This window comes from Leptodactylus fuscus, chromosome 1 (assembly GCF_031893055.1).
Source record: "Leptodactylus fuscus isolate aLepFus1 chromosome 1, aLepFus1.hap2, whole genome shotgun sequence".
Lineage (NCBI taxonomy): Eukaryota > Metazoa > Chordata > Amphibia > Anura > Leptodactylidae > Leptodactylus > Leptodactylus fuscus.
Genome location: NC_134265.1, coordinates 291647142 through 291653359, shown reverse-complemented (window position 1 = coordinate 291653359; position 6218 = coordinate 291647142). Strand labels below are relative to the sequence as shown.

Below are 6218 nucleotides of genomic sequence, written 5' to 3'. Positions count from 1 at the left end.
AAGTAACAGTGATTTTTATGTTCCCACACCTCCCCTGGCCTGCTGATCATTATACTCTGGGGTCTGAAAGGAGTATAATGATAGCAGTGTGTTTTGGGGTTCTTAATTTATTGGCATATTTATGCTCTCTATTTTGCTTTTGCATGTCATGTGAGTAGATAAAATTATTTGCATGGAAGCAGTGGCACTAGATGGAGCTCCATCCTGAGTAGGGTAATCTGTAAAAACATACTAATGTGTTAGGTGTTAATCTTCTACGAGCGACCTTGTGTATATTTTGTATTGATATACATTACGTGTGACAGTGTGTGAGTGAGGGATGTACTGTTACACTGCTGTTTAGTTCAGAACATCTGTATGGCAGCTGGATGAGAGAAATGAGTTTGTTGATTTTGTGGGTGACAAGCTCTCACATAGCTGTTCAGATTTGTAGAAAATCTGTTTGACAGCTGGATAGTAAGACAGCTTGCATGACAGATTGAGAGAGTAAGAGTGAGTGACTAGCTACAATATATATATATATATATATATATATATATATATATATATATATATGCATAGTTATCTCTCTCTCTCTCTCTCTCTCTCTCTCTCTCTATATATATATATATAGTGGCGTAACTACCGCCGTGGCAGCAGAGACAGCTGCCACAGGGCCCGGGACATTAGGGGCCCGGTGACAACCACGACCGCTGCTATCATTATACTCGGGGGTCTTTTCGGACCCCCAAATATAATGATTGGCAGACCGGGAGAGGTAAGAAACATAAAAAACACTGTTACTTACCTCTCCACGATCCTGCCAGGCCTCCTTTCTGACATCTCTGACGTCACATGAACCCGGCCTGCGTCCCGGGTCATGTGACGTCTGACGTCATTGAGCAAGGACAGCAGTGGAGGCCAACAGCGTAGGAGTCGGGGGACAGGTAAGAAACAGTAGTTTTTTATGTTTTTATTCCCCCCGGGTCTCCGATTATTATACTCTGGGGTCTAAAAATAATAATTGTTTATGGGTGTCCACAGTGGGACATAATACTGTGTGCAGGGGCCACTATGGGGGATAATACTGTGTGCAGGGGCCACTAAGGGACATAATACTGTGTGCAGGGGCCACTATGGGGGATAATACTGTGTGCAGGGGCCACTAAGGGACATAATACTGTGTGCAGGGGCAACTATGGGGGATAATACTGTGTGCAGGAGCCACTACGGGGGATAATACTGTGTGCAGGGGCCACTATGGGGGATAATACTGTGTGCAGGGGTCGGTCGAGGTCTTCGGTGTCGGTCGGGGGGGGGGGCATGTCAAAAGTACGCCACGGGGCCCCGCCATTCCTAGTCACGCCACTGTGTGTGTATATATATATATATATATATATATATATATATATATATGATCAACTTTAGCCTCTTGATGATAAAAATATATTTCTCTGCAATATTACTATAACAGGATGTGATATTTGGTAGAATATGTCATGTTTCTTGTGTCTGTTTGGCATTTGTATTTACAAATAATTGTATTATTGGTTCTATTAGAGCATCATCTCACTTGCTGAATAGACTTATGTAGCCTCTTTGTCATCCTGCGTGACCAAATTAATGTTTGTACAGAAAGCCGGGGAGAAGGTAACACGCTTGCATATGGTATGAAGCTTATGATGCTAACAAATCACACAATGCCACTTGGGCCTTGGTTGTACATATTAACCAATTACATTAATAATAAATATCTACGCATGAATACATTTTATGACATAGGAAATATGGCTAAATGTACTTTCTGCATAAATGCTCTTATCTTGTAGGAAGCGCAAACTGGTTTAACTCTCAACAACCATTGACTGGAGCGTGAACGGTAGTAACCCTGCGCACAATAGAAACACGTATACAATGTAATATTACATTTTATTACAGGTTTTGTTAATAAGTGTGACAACAGGATCACCAAAGTCATGCACACATATCAGTAACACTCACATTTCTGTCATTCATATGTCACAAAATATTCAGCTTTTATGAACAGTGTTGTAGCTATAGGGGGGTGCAGAGGCACAAATCGCTACTGGGCCCTGGAACCTGAGGAAGCCAAAATGCCTCTCTGCAATATACAGTCCTATGAAAAAGTTTGGGCACCCCTATTAATCTTAATCATTTTTAGTTCTAAATATTTTGGTATTTGCAACAGCCATTTCAGTTTGATATATCTAATAACTGATGGACACAGTAATATTTCAGGATTGAAATGAGGTTTATTGTACTAACAGAAAATGCGCAATATGCATTAAACCAAAAGTTGACCGGTGCAAAAGTATAGGCACCTCAACAGAAAAGTGACATTAATATTTAGTACATCCTCCTTTTGCAAAGATAACAGCCTCTAGTCGCTTCCTGTAGCTTTTAATCAGTTCCTGGATCCTGGATGAAGGTATTTTGGACAAACAATTCAAGTTCCCTGTCGTCCTCAACAGCGGCACAATGTGGGGTATTTCTGCCCCTGTGTGCTGGTAGGACAGGCGGATATTTAATTAGCCAATCAAATGCGTGGCAGGCCCTATAAGAGGGCACAAGAACCTCCCCTCTGCGTGTTTTTTTCTGTCCTGTGTGGACAGAGGACAGGTGGGAGGACTTGTGTCCTCTTTGAGAAGCTCAGCAGGATCACTCACCTCCTGAGCGGTTGTTTTCTTCTTGTCACCTTCTGTGCCCTGCGGGGAGAAGGTGCTTGTTAGCCATGTGTGGCTACCCCCCTCTATCCCCCCTGCCCCCCCTCTCCTCCGCTTCCCCTGCTCCTTGTGACTTACCTGACATTTTGGTGAGAGTCCGGGGACTCCGCATGCCGCCTCTGGTGGCCGCGCGGACTGCCGGCGGGTGGAAGCACACTGTTGTGTATCCTGTTCCCCGCCGGCCGCTGTAAGCGCGCACTTCCGGTTTTGCCGGAAGTATCATAGCGCCATGGCAACGGCCTGGCGCTGGCGGCCGCTCACTCAGGGAAGATTCAGGCCTTATTAAAGGCCGGAAAAGACTGAGAGATGTGGGGGTAAGTGCCCGTGTTAAGGGCCTCTTGGTGGGGGGGAATGTATATCTTTGCAGACCCCTGATTACAGGGTTAGTTGTCTGGGCAGGTTGCCTCACCTGCTTTGATTGTGGCTCCGCCCACTTCCAGCCGGCCAGAATTAAGAGGCTGGCTGGCCTGGTGTCAGAGACCTTCCTGCAGTATCTGCTGAAGGCGTGCGATTGTGGTGTTCATTGATCTTGAACTCTTTTCCAGTTTGCAAACTTTATTGGGAACCGGCTGTGATGGCTGAGTGGTTAAGGTTTTGGACTCGAAATCCAATGGGGTCTCCCCGCACAGGTTCAGATCCTGTTCACAGCGCCAGCCCGGCTAGCTCAGTCGGTAGAGCATGAGACTCTTAATCTCAAGGTCGTGGGTTCGGGTCACACGTTGGGCGCCAAGTCACCTCTCTGTCCGGTCTACAGGACCTGGTAAGATTTACCCTTTTTTTAAAAGCTGGTATGATGTCATGGTGACAGTTAGCATGGTCTATTATCTCTCTCTGTAGGATATGTCATCCTCTACTACCCCTCCTGGGGATGGTAGGAGGAAAACCTCTTCCAAGAGGAAACATCTTTCCTGCTTCGATTGCGACACACCGCTCCCTGATGGTAGGTAGCGGCTTGAAAGGTTGTGCCCTGCGGGGTACTACTGGTCCTATAACTTGCCTATTTTCAGGCTATGAGTGGGCCCGTTGTCGCGGGTGCAGAGGTCCTCCACCTGTGGAGCCCTCTCCCAGAGATATGATGGCATGGGTCAAGGAGATGGTGAGTTTGGGCATCGCTTGGGTAAATAGTTTTTTCCCTTGCTTGTACTCTCCTTTTTGTTTTGCAGGATGATTCCCTCAAAGGGATCCATTGCACCTTGTCTCAGCTCACCAGGAGACCATGCTCTGAGCTCCGTTCCTCGTCTCTCCCCCCCCCTTGTAACACCTGCGGGTGGCAGAGGATGATTCCTCCGAGGACGACTCAGTTATTCCAGCAGAACTGCGTTCCATTATGAACAAACGGGCAGGCTGCTGAAGTCCATCCGGTCTACAGTGGGCCGAGATGTTGACGGGGAAGCCTCCACGTCTGCCTCTGGGGGACATATTGCCTTCCATGCGGACGCCACGCTGACCGACCTTATGGCGCAGCAGTGGAAACAGCCAGAGAAAGGACATTCGCTTTCCAGGATCTTCAAGAGTTGTTTCCTATTAACACTACCCAGTGGGATTCCTGGGGGCCTCCCCCGAAGGTGGATTTGGCCGTAGCAAAGCTGTCCCGCAGAACCCTGGTGCCCTTGGAAGATGGTTCAAATCTTCAGGACCCTCTGGATCGTAGGGTGGACTCCGTTCTGAAGAAGGTCTACTCAGCTTCCTCCGCGCAAGCCTCTGTGGCCATAGCCTCCTCTATGGTTGGTGACTTTTTGCGCAACCGCTTATCCGCCTTGGAGCGGGATATAGATTTGGGCGTAGACAGAGATGAGATTCTGGCCTCTATGAAAAGAGTTCATAGGGCTGCAGATTATTTGGCGGAATCCTCCTGCCATCAATTAAAAATCTCCGCCAAATCTATGACGTTGTCTACTGCGGCCCGTAGACCCCTTTGGCTAAAGCCTTGGCGGGCAGATTTTGCGTCTAAAGCAGCACTCTGTGCTCTCCCCTTTGAGCCGGGAAGGGTGTCTGGCCAAAGCTTAGACGCCATTATGGAGGGATTAGCTGAAGGTAGGGGAAGGTCCCTACCTCAAGCATCCAGGGGCAGACGTGCTCCCTCTAGAGGCAGAGGTTCTTCCTCTAATTATAGACGCCCTTCCCAACAACGGCGTTTTAGATATCGCCCTAGGGGAGCTGGTCGTGGCGCTTCCAAGGAGGACACCAAGAGGAAGCCTGAGTTTTGACGTGGGGCAGCTCCCTGTGGCCCCCCTTCCTGGGAGGACGTCTTTCCTCCTTTTCCAGAGCATGGTTCACCCATATCCAAGACCCATGGGTGTTGAAGATCATACAACACGGGTATCACATCGACTTTCATCTTCCACCTCCAGATCGGTTCGTTTCCACCCAAACTCTTCCACCTTCTCAGCAGGCCAGTCTAGAAGCCTTGGTTGCCGAATATGTTACCAAGGGCGCCCTGGAGAAGGTACCAGCCTCAGACCTCGGTCTGGGAGTCTACTCCCCCGTCTTTCTGGTCCCCAAGTTCACCGGGGGCTGGAGGATGATAATAGATCTGAGGTACCTCAATCGGTTTATCAGGAAGAGGTCATTTCGAATGGAAACCGTGGATTCCGTGGCTGTGTTTCTTCAGCCAGGAGAGGTGATGGTTACCCTCGATTTGAAGGACGCCTATCTACATGTCCCCATTGCTCATTTCCACAGGAAGTTCCTCAGGATTGCCGTCGCTATGGCCGGCCACAGGGAGCACTATCAATTCACAGCTCTGCCATTCGGCATCACATCCGCCCCACTGGTATTCACCAAGGTGATTTCTCCGGTCCGCGGCCCTCAGACTTCAGGGTCTTTTCATCCCTTCGTCCCTTATCTAGACGACTGGCTACTGAAAGCTCAGTCTCCTGCTGCCCTCCTCCAGCAGCTCAACCTTGCCATCAACTTCCTACAGGAGTTAGGATTATCAATTGGGAGAAGTCCGAAATCGTTCCATCCACCTGAAGAAAATTCCTCGGATTTATTGTGGATTCAGAAGCGATGCAGATCTTCCTCTCCAGTCCAAGGAAGGAAAGAATCCAAGCCAGTGCACGATTCCTATTGCGCACTCGGCAGGTAACCATCCGGACCACCATGAGAGTCCTGGGCCTGATGTCATCCTCGGCCAGGGCGGTGCCTTGGACTTTATGGCATTTGCGTCCCCTGCAGATGGAAGTGTTGAGAACCTGGAACAGGTCTCCACGGGGATTGCACAAGAAGATCTGCCTTTCTCCCGCTACCCGTCTTTCCCTCAGATGGTGGATACACCTGAAAGACGGAAGGTCCACGGTCCCGACAGTGTGGACCCTGTTGACAACAGATGCATCCCAGTGGGGATGGGGAGCCCATTGTCAAGACAAAACTGTACAAGGACGATGGAGATGTCCGGAGCTGGGGTCATCCAATCTCAAGGAACTCAGAGCAGTGTACCTGGCCCTAGTACACTTTGCCCCAGAATTGAAAGGCAAGTCTGTCAAAAACCGGTCA

General features: G+C 48.8%; 1 non-coding gene across 1 annotated transcript; it reads left to right on the top strand.

The window, feature by feature from the left end:
* Nucleotides 1–3291: 3291 nt before the first annotated feature.
* Nucleotides 3292–3373, top strand: TRNAS-CGA (transfer RNA serine (anticodon CGA)). The gene has a single exon. It is a non-coding gene; the product is annotated as a tRNA-Ser (tRNA).
* Nucleotides 3374–6218: the final 2845 nt, after the last annotated feature.